Source organism: Solea senegalensis, unplaced genomic scaffold, assembly GCF_019176455.1.
Source record: "Solea senegalensis isolate Sse05_10M unplaced genomic scaffold, IFAPA_SoseM_1 scf7180000013311, whole genome shotgun sequence".
Lineage (NCBI taxonomy): Eukaryota > Metazoa > Chordata > Actinopteri > Pleuronectiformes > Soleidae > Solea > Solea senegalensis.
Genome location: NW_025320801.1, coordinates 41,947 through 54,811, shown reverse-complemented (window position 1 = coordinate 54,811; position 12,865 = coordinate 41,947). Strand labels below are relative to the sequence as shown.

Below are 12,865 nucleotides of genomic sequence, written 5' to 3'. Positions count from 1 at the left end.
GCACGCACAGCGGCAGGCCGATGCCTCGTGCTCAGCGTCTTTCTTTATGTGCGAAGTGAAACCCATCTGCCCGCGCTGTCCTGTGTGTCCGTCTCCCCGTCTGTCCTCGCAGTGCAGAGCATCAGCGGGGTTATTAGAAGAGCCCAGTGGCTGCCACTGATAAGGCCCTGTGTAGGTGCTGCCACTGACGGCGCTGCCTGCCTGCGTGGCAAACACAAGTGTCGTGGCCAGGGGGGGATTACTGCCTGCTGCCATTTCTGCTGATGCCTTTCTTTATGTTATCCCCTCCACTCAGATGTGCTGCATTTGAATAACTTGGCTGATGTTGTATAAATGGGAACTACTCAAAATCTCCCAACTGCATTCAAATAACAAGCATTTAAGACTTTCTTGGCTTTTTAATCCCCCCCCTCTCTTTTCTCTTCTCCTGCTAGTGGCCATGACTGGTTATTTACATGCTTTGCCACTTACTGGGAGGAGGGATGTTGATGGGTTAGGAGGCTCACTAATCCACTCTGCCGCTGTCATTAGAGAGAAGCAAACAGACTATTACCACCACCACCACCACCTCCTCCTCTTTCTACTCATCATAAGCCTGCTTCAAACTCATACACACACAATGTGATAGAGAGTGCCTCTTGTTTCTTCAGCGCTGTCGAGTAGAGCTCTGCTATGGTAATTGATCTTGTTTGGTACATGGGGAGGGAGAGAGAGAGAGAGAGAGAGGGAGAGAGAGAGAGAGGGGGAGAGGGAGGCCCTAAGTGTTCTGAGTTTGCTGCATTAATTTTTCAACCGTGGCCAGTGTGGCTGTATGGACGGAGGAGGGGCCCACCGTGGAGCTCGCTCAGAGGAACCCTACTGTACTTGATGCTGCTGTTGCTGATACTTTGTCTCACACTGAAATTTGTGGGAATATCTGGATTTTTTTAACCCAGCTAAACCTACTAAATTGGGACTTTTATCATGTTGAGCCCTGTCTCGTGTTATATGAACAGATTTCTGAGCAGTGGGACTGGAGTATTACTTTGCTGCCTCATTCCAAAACAAGTTCCTTTCTATGACACGCATTTGTGACCCCGCTGGTCGATGACAGATTTGTTTTCTTCTTGCACGGTTCAAAAATAGACTTCTGGTGGTTTGAGTGATTTGTGCGTCTTTGTGTGTGCTGTTTGTGCCGTCTCATGGTGTACAGTATGTGCGGCTGATAATAGACAGACCTCACACTGTGTGTTTTGATCCTGGCTCTGTGCTCTCGGTCGCTGACTCACTGATGATGTCACTGTGTCAGAGGGGAAAGGGAACTAGGCAGAAACAAGGAAGCACAAAGAGCCAGTTTTGTTGCCCACTACGAACCCGGTGCTACATTCATTCATCTACATTCCTCACAGTTCTCCTCTTTGTGAACAGTGTCAAAATACACTCATCCTATTATTAGCATTAATGTTATCACAATTTCTATCAGTGTCAGGAAATGGAGCCTTTTTTTGTCCATCAGAGACTCATTTTCCAACACTTCCATGAGTCATTAAGAGGTGATACAGCCACAGAGGACGTCACTGCTGACATTTGCTGCTAACATGAGTCACACTTTCTTGCTTTTGTTTAATAGGTACTAAGCAATTTGTGTCTGACACTTTTTCCGTTGAGCCTGGTCTTTTGTGAAATGTAAAGTGGCCGGACTGCAGCATTCTGCTTATTTTTCTCCAGTTTTTGAAGCTTTCTTCTCTCTGATGAGCTGTTGTTGTCGGGTTCCAGTTGCCATGGGGTGTTTTTTAACTGCTGTATTCTCGGATCAGTTTGGGCTGCATCTTTGTATATTGCATATTGATGTTGGTCACCTGTCACGTGCCAATTTGTGTCAGTTGGCCAGAATTCCTCTGCAATTGTGTGGCGCGAATTACGCCGTAGTCTTACGATTTATTGCATTTATCTGTTTCCATCCACTGAAGTTCACCTAGATAAGCAGACCAGTGCACCTTGATGAGGTTATATATTGTCGGTATTGTGGCGTTTCATTACTTCCTCAGTTAATGATAACAGTAATATTTGCATGTTGAGGAATATTGTGGTTCCCTTATTCATCCACATAAATGATGATGAACGACATTGTGCCATTGCACTCATTTGCATATACATTTTATTAATACACCAACCTCAAGTTTTCTGTTTCCATTCATGTGATTTTTATCACAAAACAAATCTCAAATGTGTAAAAAAAACAAACCACTTTGTGACGTTATTATCATTCACTGAGAAACTACTTTGTTTGACATAATTATTGGTTTTTACAATTCATCAATTTAATGTCAACACGACAGAAAACCAGACATTACAAAAGCCAGACACGTAGCGTGTGAGTTCCACCCTTTTTTCCCCCGGTCACACAGGTGAGTCCTCTCTTCACCTCCCGCTGTTTTATTCCATCCAACAGGTGTGTTTTCTGTGTCAGGTCTGAACCCTCTACACACCAAACGTCCCGCCAGCGTAGCTAGCCAGGACAGGCCTTCCTCCACTCTTTACACCATGATTGCATTCTTGAGCTATTCCACCCCCCTCCTTCAGAACAAGAGCCCTCCACATCGCTCTCTGCCTTTCAAGTAGAGGCTGCTGGCCGCATTTCCCCTTTGAAGATGTAATCTCGGAAAACACAGAGACATCTCTGGGATTATCGTAAATGTCTTCAGTATGTCAACAGCCTAGCCCTGTTGCAGAGCAGCGCTGGCCGTTTAAGGGGTCGGCTATGATGACAGCCAAGGAAAATGCAGCACCACAGAGGTAATAACAGGGTCAAGCTGCTGACTCAATTCAGGGCCAAACTCCCACTATTGAAACTGGATGATAACAGACACAATGAAATGATGTATTTCCCCATGTGACTGAAACTGTGTTTACAATTGCCAGTAATGGCAGGCAGCGGAGGGTTCATAACAGCTGGTGTTTTTGTAGGTGAGGTCCATTTATGTCACGGTGTTTTCCAAAATGTTCCGACGATCCGAAACACTGCAGTGCCATAACTAAGAGGACTAAATAAGACGAGAAGCATCAATGAGCAGTCGCAGGAGGGAGAGTTACTATACACTAAACTGGAGGCACATAAGTGGGCACTCCTTGAAAAGGATCTTGACTTTGTAATTATATCAGATGTTATCGGGAGGAGATTTTAGGAAGGGTAAGTGCTCAGAAACTAAATCAGAGAGAGCGGCTGCCTAGGGAACATGCTGTTATCATAATTACCTGCTGAGCGATGACTGCAGAACCAGTGTTGATGTTGACGCCGAGCTGCCCTCTCCTCTATCCTACAAGGCTGCCTTGTGTGGGCTGATGCCTGCCTCTACATCTCTTTGTGCTCTGTGTTGTGTGTGTGTGTGTGTTGTTTTTTCCCAGACTGCAGGCCCCCAAAAAAAACAACAACCCACAAATATTGTTTTGGTGAGATCTGGCATGGAGATTGGAGGTGGACTTGCGTCAGTGTGTGCGTGTGCGGGCACTGGCAGGTTCTTGGGGTTTGCTCCTGAGCAGCGAGGCCAAGCAGCGACCTCATCCTCCCTGTTTCAGGGGCCTGCTGGCATGGGTTTTTCATTACACATCATACGTTTGAATGAAATGCTACCCTAAACTCTGCACCTTTGGCATTTAACGTGGGTAGGAAATAACAGTAGATGATATCATGGTGGGAAAGAATGACGGAGAGACCAATCAGGGAGGAGGAACACTTGACCTGTTTGTTTTGGGAAAATGGTATTCCTCTGCTAATTTCCTCCTGATAAGTATCTGACAGCTCATAGTAAAGTGTTTTATCTTGGCCAGAGGGAAATGGCTTCCCAGGCTCACGGTGCCAATCGATTTCAGAGACTCTGCTGCTTTAAATTGCATTCTCTGGTTTTTAGAGTTTGTCTATTTGCATTGAGGTAATCAATTACATATATTAGCCTTCTGCTTCTAGCTTAACATGGACTTTGTCCTCCCCTCCCTCACTCCTTCTCCTTATTTTCTCTAGATATTGGTGCAAATTCTCACTCTCTCCTCCTCCACCTAACATCATTGACTGCTGTTTGCCTTGTTGGGGGGCATTGATTTTTACTGCTCTGCCTCTCTCTCTGGTTTAACAGTTGATGAGTTGTGTTAAGACGCCCAGGGACGGCCCTGCCTGTTTTAAGGAGATGAGGTTGGGTTTTATAGCCCTGCTGTTTCCTCAGCCTTGGATGATAGGGTGTGTGTGTGTGTGTGTGTTTTCTGCGAGTATGTGCCTGAGAGTGAATGAGTTGAGCAGCCGTTTGAGACTCGGATTCCCCCCCGAGGAAGCTTAAGTAAACCTTGTGGTGTTAAGGGCTTTTAACAAGCAAATTTGGGCTTTGTCATCTTTAGCTTTTGAATCACTTTAAAGGGTTTGTGCAGAAAATTGGTTTATCTCCATCACCGAGCAGCCACATCATCAGATATGATTACCAGGATTGAGGTGTTAAGACTGTCGCCAAAGCGTGATTACAAAACAGGAGACGGCGGGCTGAAGTGGAGAGAGTTGACACAAGAGTTTAGACTCAAACATGACAAGAATTTTCAGTCTATAAGAGGCACCTATCACCCCCCACACCCCCACCACCCACACACAAACAGCACACTCACAAGTCATGGATACAGACACAAACCTCATTTAACATGATTAGTTTCTTTGAGGATTTTACGGCAGCCTCTTATATCCGGGATGAAAGACTTTCTGACAGGAGGAGAGAGAAAAAAGCTGCAGTCTTGCAGAAGCCGGTGCGATGCACTCAGCTTTTCACTGCTATATTCACCACATTATTAAGGAACACATTTCTTTGTGCTGTGTTGCACTCAACACCATCTGTAGTGTGCTCCTCAAGTGGTAGCAATTTCCCTGTAGTCTTCGGTCTCTCATGCAGTACTACAAGTGAAACGCGATTGCAGATCTCCGCTCAATGTTCTAGTGCGTTTAGTTTCTCATAAACGTTTGCATTCTTCAGTGATTGCTTCCCGGCCGTTTGCAATATGCAGAAATGCACTGCCGTCTCAGTGTGGAGCTCTCCGCGGCGCTCCTCGGCTTTGATGTCATTTCGGAGAAAATACATTTGCACAGTGCAGCTTGTAAACTGGAATCCAATCTCTAACCTCTGCTGTAATAAAGCCATGGTGTTATATGTGTGTTTTATCAGCCTTAAGGAAGCTAAACATGTCTCTGTTCTGTGGTTAATCCATGAAACCAACCGAAAATCAACTTAAGAAATTAATTTTCGGGGGTTAATGTGTATCAAACTTAACATCGTGGTGCAATAATCTCTCTTAAACTCATCGTCTTTTCACGTGCACTTTTAGGAGGTTCCGTTGGTGCGTGTTATAGCCTGGTAATATCAGCCCTAATAGGCTTACCTGTCAGCACTGTACGCAGTCTAGTCCCTGTAAATCACATTTGTCTGCGACACCTGCTTGCTTCCCTGCGTATTTATGGTCTCTCCTCTCGGCCGTCCTCGTCTCTTTGGCAGTGGTCCAAGATCAACCCCCTCTTCCCACAGTATGATCCTCAGTGTGCTCCCTTCCCCTCGCGGATTAAATGAATGAATGAACAGGTGTTAAGACTCATGGGGGGCCCCCCCGTTCAATCCATACACCCCATCTGTTGAAACCATCCGTGGTTTGGCGACAATATCAGAAGGAGAGAGTTTGAAGTTTTGATTTTAGACAATGATTAAAAAATGTTGGCTGTGTACCAAACACTGGCCAAAAAAAAATCTTTGACTCAAAGTTGAAGAACCAAGATAGAGTGCGATCTACGGCCACTGGGGAAGCTTGAAGGAGAGGAGGTTAGTTCGCTTCAATGTAAATTGTAGGAGGTGGAACAATGGAAGATAAAGTGGTGTGTCTTCCTCTGGAACTGTCTGAAAAAGATGTTGCACCTGTGTCATGAATTGACGTCTGTTTGTTTAACTGAGCAAAATAAACAAAAGTTTTTACTATAATGACACATAAGCAGATAATCTAAAAGGCTTGATTGGCTGAAGGAAAGCTCATTTGGTTCCTGGGAACAGAAATAATGTAGATCTGATAGTTCACTGGACAAACACCGCAATGTCAGGGTTAAACTGAAAAAATGTCCTCTTGTGATCAGAAGTTGTTTTAGCAATAAATGGGACAGAACTGTCAATTATAATGTTACCCAACAGTCATGAAAACGGCTTGAGACCAGATTAGCAAGCTTTAAACACAACACTTATTTTATCTACACTGGACTTATTTATAAGTCCAGTGTTTACTGTCTTGTTAACTCTGTTTTAGGTCTCTAATGTCCCATTGTCTTCATCACTTAAGCACTAATTTTGTTGGTTTGGCGGTGAGCAGATAACACGCCGTCGGCGTATCTAAGCTTTTTTTTCCCCCATCAAACACAAACAGGACACCAGCTTTGATGAAATTACACTGCACTGTACTGTCGGTGCTATGTCTGACAAAATGGCGATTTACTCGTAGGTTAATCCCAAAACCTGTGTGTACGTGTGCTCTGGGCCTTGGCTGGATTTGTATCAGCCTGTAAAGGGCGCAGCGAAGCAGTGAGGAGAGACTAAGAGAGGTGTATTAAGGCAGTGAATCTCATGGCTCTGTGTGTAATGGACTCAGGATGAGGGCTGACCAAGCGTCAGGCGGCTGATAACCTTTGGGAAGGACATTGTTCCTGTACTGTGGGGGTGTAATACAGGAGTGCTGCAGTACATGGGCACAGCAGTGTGATGGGTGGTGCAGTTGTTCATGGGTTCATTGGCTCTCTGGTGGGGTTAGGAGGTGGGGGTAAATGGGACAGTGAAGCAAACTCCCTCCTGGCTTCCTGCATACATTTTTCAACTCTACGATGTATTTCTCTGTGATACATTTGTTCTCTGTCTGAACCAGCGTCTCTCTGGCATTCCATTGAAAAAAAATTCCAACAGCCCTTTCTTCTGTCTTCCTTCCCCTCAGCTCAGCACTTGAGGAGAGGCTCGGCGAGGGACTGTGCGCGAGGAATACATGAAGGGTGGGTTGGGGAAGTGGGTTGCCACCACAGCGGCACTACCACTGAGGTCAAAGTTCACACAGGTAAACACATTTTTCTTTCAATCCTCTGCCCGGCGATTGTGCACACCCTTTGGTTTGAGCTCTGGCGGCGACACTGAGCAGACTTGGCACGCGAAGGAGAAGTGAGGGAGCAGTTTGGCTGGTTTTGATTGGACTCGGGAACTGAGCAGTCCACAGCTGCTGTTTATGAGGCGCTGTGCAGGATCCTGTTTGGCTCTGTGTTAAAAAGAAAATAAAAACAAGCCAATCCCTGATGAGAACCCTGTGGCCAGAGTCAGTTCTTGGAGAATAGAACATTATGACGACGCTGTGATTCAAAGATCGTTTGTTTCCAAAACGCAAGACAAGAAAAAGTATCGTGCACAAAACGCAACTGCAGCTTGCCCATAGAGAGCACTGCTAGATTTTAGTGCTTTTTATAAGGCTATTTCTAACATATCCTCATGCCTAAATAAACCTTAGCTGTGTATCGTGTCTTTGTGGACATGCAAGTGGAATTTTTGAATTATTATCAGCTACTCTCAAAATAAAAGAGCTGGAAATCACAGCTGTAGTGCATGTTCACCTACATTTATTTAACTTTTCTACCTTATGTTTTTTTAATGTAGGTTTAAAGTGGTGCAAAACTCCGCCACCACGCTCCAATCGTACACTCTCCACCTGCCTTTGTTCCTGGATTCTTTGCTACCAGGGATTTTGAAGGAAGCTAATGAATAACAAAGAGATGGTTAATCTTCCTTAGTGCAGTCTGTGTGTGTGTGTGTGTGTGTATAGGTTGAGCAACGGCAGCGCTCGGGGGATATCTGCCTCACGCACAAACACCCACATGCGCAGGTATAAGCAGGCAGACAGACAGACAGACAGACAGACACGGATCCTCTACCCACACGCACGACTCGCAGGGATCAGCCAGAGTGATTAGCACACAGACGCCAGGGCACAGAAAGCGACAGGTTTAAGACACATACACGCCACAAATACACATGCGGCGGGCCGATGCAGTAGTGACAAGTGCTACAGACACGTCGTCAGAGCTGTGACAGCGCAGACACATGAAAGTATAAGAAGACGAGTTCTACCGCACTTCTCTGCTGCTGTCACACTGCATTCATTCCGCCTAGTATCCATAGACCCGTGTGTCTTTGCTGTTTTTTTTTTCCTTCCTCCTCCCACATTAACACAGGCCCAGTGTACCGGCAGTTAATCAAACAACTGTGCAATTGAGGCAGAATTTGGCCCGGACAGACGGCCAACCAGGATTAGTACTGTGGAGCTCCACCGGCTTAATTTGTTTAGAAAGCCTATCGTTGCTGCTAACATGTTACGGACTGTTAGCATTTACAGCGGAATATTTCCCCTGCAGCTTTAATTGGATGCATTTCTAATGTTCGCAGCGCCACATAGCGTGGTCACTGTTGACACTAAACACTGTGGCCATTGTGAGGTGGTGGAGTGGAGACTCTGGAGAGGGGAAGTGAGTTTATGTGTGTTTGTAACGGTTGGGTCATATGCTGTCCACACTACATGTGAAATTTATAGTTCTGCACCTCAGCCCTGACTACAGTTGTGCACGTAGCCACTGTTGCTGATGTAAACAGGGAAAAGTTTGCCCAGATATGGTGCTGTGGAACACTGGACTAAAAAGTGTTGTATTTAACTCACTTTGTTGCCATGTAAGTTCACCGATTACATCAATACAAGTCGAGAGTCGGGTTTTGTTTATTTTTTTTCTTAATAAAACAGTGATTTCTCAGTGATGTCGCATGAGTCACTGTTTTCTCTTTCCATGGATTTCTCCGTCATTCTTGTATTTGTATATTACACTGTATGTTTGAGGGAGAAGAGAGAATGTGACGGACAAAACATGAATGATATACAGTATAAGTCTAATGAAGATTGTAATTCTCTTAGAGTTTCAGTTTTGGGTGCTGCAACCCTTTGTGTCTCAAAAAATAAGGAGTGTGTATTTTTATACCCACTGGTGATACTCATTTTTGTAATTATTTTACAGCCCTTTTTTTTTTACGCTCACCAGCCGGCCTTTTTTTTTCATGCCGCATGAAGAACCTCACAAACAAGCAGAGGTATAAAATGGTGAGTGTGGGAGGATGAGAGAACAATGTCTTCTCTTCCTGCTTAGGGACAAAGCAAAACAGGTTGTGTGAGGACGCTTGCTATCCTTAACAACTTCTAACACTGCCTTAGGGCCACCTCTTCTTCTCTGATGAGAGTTGTTTTGTGCAGAGGAGTTGAAATGTTTGCAACACATGAGTCGGCATCAAATGGCATACCAGACAACCCGTATCTCCCTCTTTGTCACATCGTGACGGTTAATTAAATACCTTGGATTAATAATTTAAAATGGTTTTCTTTCATAGATCTAAATGCGTTTTCCCTCATTCGTCAAAATAGATCAAGGTGCATTAAGAAAGTGTTTGGGAGGTTTATTTTCATGCACCTTGGGTATTATTTCCATAAACGGCTCATCAAGAAGGAGGCGAAAAAGAAGTATAAGACGATTTTGTGGTTGGATTTGCACAAAGGATGGGTAAAACATCCCCAGATTAAGTTATCCTCATCCTATCATCGTCACAGCCTGAATGACAGGCACTCAGAGACGCCCTATAAAGACAGTCCGGGTTAATAAAACCTTTAAGACTGATCATTGTCCCTATGACGCTGCAGGATTTGTCCCGGTGCTCCTGGTGGCCAATCCAACTATGACAGGTTGTGTTTTTCACGGACAAATAAGAGTGTGGTTGACGAACGAATGGCACAAGAGGGGCAGGACAAGGACAGATTGTCCACGAGTTGTGGATGATGTCATTCTCCCTGAGCAAAAACTCATAAAAACAGAAATAAAGAAATGCTTTTGCTGGTGGTTTAGTTAACAGGGTGGTCTGCACGTGTTAAGTCTGATTCACCTTTATTTGTGCAACACATTACCAGGGTCCACTCACTTTTGGTTTTGTGTACATGCAATACTTTGGTGTGCATCTCACAACAAGAAAGCGGTCCCACTTTGACTTTGGGGGCCTTTCTTTGTGGAATTCACATGTTCTCCTTGTGTTTATGTGGGTTTTCTGTGGGTCCTAGTTCTTCCTACCACAGTCCAAAAACATGAAGACTGGGGTTAGGTTAATTGGGGACTCATAATTTTACTGTTGATGTCAACGTGGGTGTGAATGGTTGTTTGTGTCAGTATGTCGGTGCTGTGATTGGTCCACCTGACCCGTCCTGGGCGTAGCCAACGTCTGCTGGGTGTGGCTCCGGCTCCCCGCTGCACCTCTGCATAAGCGGTATAGATAATGGATGGATATCCAGTTAGAATTCAATTAAATCACGTGGCCTCTGGCGTACCTCGCCGTGGTCTGACGTAATTCAAGCGAAACCGTCTTTGTTTTCATCGCTAAGGTTGAGCATCCAGTTATCATAACTAAAAAGAAGCAGCGTCTAAATCTACAGATGTAAGTGTCCAGTAATCCATAGTTTTCCTTCAAATGTTGATTCTGAAATGACATCACTACAGTCGAGCAGCATCTTTGTGCGTTCATTAGTCTGTGATGTTATCCATCACTGGATCTCTCTGTCTGGCATCGTCAATTACCCAGAGGAAAAAGACATTAGAGGCCTGAATGGGACACGGAGCAGTGGCAGGCCTGACATGGCTGTGTTATATGATTACACAACCTGTTGGCTGTCCGCCTGTCAAGTGTCTCCCAGCTCTGATGAATGGCTGCAATATGCCGTGCATCACAACACCACACCACACACTCATTAATGGCTCCTCCTAATGCCCAGGACGTGCCTCTGATGCCGTGGCAGAATTCACAGAGAGAGAGAGAGAGAGAGAGAGAGAGAGAGAGAGAGAGAGAAGAGAGAGAGAGAGAGAGAGAGAGAGAGAGAGAGAGAGAGAGAGAGAGAGAGAGAGAGAGACCTGTTAGTTTAGCCTTGTTTCTTAAGGTTTGAAAAAAGAATGGTGCCCCCCATTTGAATAATTTCACACGCATGGCGTGGCAAGGCGCCAGCGTCGCAGTCACACGTAACTCTTAATGAACAAAAGATGGCAAGGATGGGATGAGAGGGAAAATGTAGGGAGATGCAAGAATTATTATTTTTAAATGTGTGATGCATATGTTTCCCAATGAGACACATACTTGTCCATCTGTGGCCTATTTGCATAGATAATGAGAACTGCGGCACGCACGCCAGTGTGTAGTAACAGTACAATAGAGATGCTCGGAGAAAGGGAGATTGAATCTGTCATCTGTCGGATGCCATCTGAAGCTTAGTTGATTGCTCTTTCTTGTTGGTGAATTATGAGACATGCTACCCAAGATCCTCCAAACAACTTGAAACAGAGCTATAACAAACAGATTTGATTCTCGTAGAGTCACTGCTCCAAGTGGGTTTTTGAATAGCACCAGGGAATAAGCTGTTATTTTTTTTAAGAAGAGGAGTTGCTCTGCGCCACCGACGGTTAAGTCGCTTTAGTACATTTGTCGGCATCAGAGAGGTTATATAAAACGTACATGACCCCGGGCCTCATTAGTTGGTTTGTTTATGCCCCAGTTCAGACCTGGTATTAACGTCCAGCCTTGGTGTGTTAATCACGTCCAGATTGTCCTCAGATCCGATCACAGCGACCACATTGGGAGGTTGTTTGAGGATAAATGTGGTTATATATCTGAGCATGTATGAACGTAATTCATCCTCAGGACACTTTAGAAACCTCTTTCTGCCATTTTTTTCAAGTCAACATTGTGGCATCGCCACAGCCGACACATTCCCTTTATGAAAAAGAGAGACGCTTGAGACGCCGTAGATCAGCGATGCAGCCGCCGAACACTGCACATGAATCCAGCGTGGCCCCAACCTCAGACATTTAGTGCGTAAGCATCAGCTGCTATGTTACAAATCCCATTGTTACTCGCGATTTGACAGATCTGCGCTCAGTGTATTGCACCTTAAATCTGTCTGATCGTATATTTTGCAATGTCGCACATCAAAGTCAGTATTTTCATAGAAAGCAGGCCCAGCTTGATTTGCAGGCTTGTTGCCGTGGAGGAAACAGTGGTGCACCTGCAGTGTGTGTGCATCTGAGAGAGAGAGAGGAAAATCTGCCTGTATTTTGTTCTGTCTGTGTTGTTGTATTGTGCGCTCCTTCTCGCAGCTTGAATTTCTCGGTTTGAAATGCAACACCTGCAGATGTGTCTTGTAAACTGCAGCCCCCAGCTTCTTCCTACGTTCAGAGGGGACCACTAAAACAAGGCAATTAAAGTAGCTCACTAGATGAGGCGAAAAGATTTGGTTCGTGGGTGTGCCTGCTCATGCACGAGTGATTTTTTTATGCCACGTTTGTTACAGTGAACAGTGGAGAGATCAGCGGGGAACGAGGACCGCTCTGCGTCAATCACAACATTAGCAGTTTTGCCATATTCATATCTGTTTAAACGAGCAGGTCAGAGATCAGTGACAACCTGTTAGCACTGAGCAGATTTATGCAACAAACACACACAGCCTGGTTTTGGCACAGCACATTATAGCAGTGGTTTCTGGTTGCTGCTGATCTTTGGGTCTTTCCAGCTCCAGATACCAGAGCTGGAATTATTCTCCACTCTGCTGCCTGACCCTCCTAATTGAGAACGGCTGTGGCTGAGAAACAGAGAGCTAAACAGGCAGAGAGAAGGGGAACAGATTCTTGTGTGAAAGCAAGAGAAAGGTAAGAACAAAAGACTGAGCATAGAGCAAAGAGACCTGTGCAGGCCAACCGCTGATCGAGTGGTGGACGGCAGTGTGTGTGCTC

At 45.1% G+C, this 12,865-nt stretch overlaps 1 long non-coding RNA gene across 1 annotated transcript in view; it reads left to right on the top strand.

The window, feature by feature from the left end:
- The window catches only part of LOC122760262, a 40,044-nt gene that overhangs the window by 19,401 nt on the left and 7,778 nt on the right, over positions 1-12,865 (top strand). Inside the window, exon 2 of the long non-coding RNA XR_006358355.1 lies at positions 6,964-7,080. This is a non-coding gene — a long non-coding RNA (uncharacterized LOC122760262). The remainder of the gene's footprint in view (positions 1-6,963; positions 7,081-12,865) is intronic.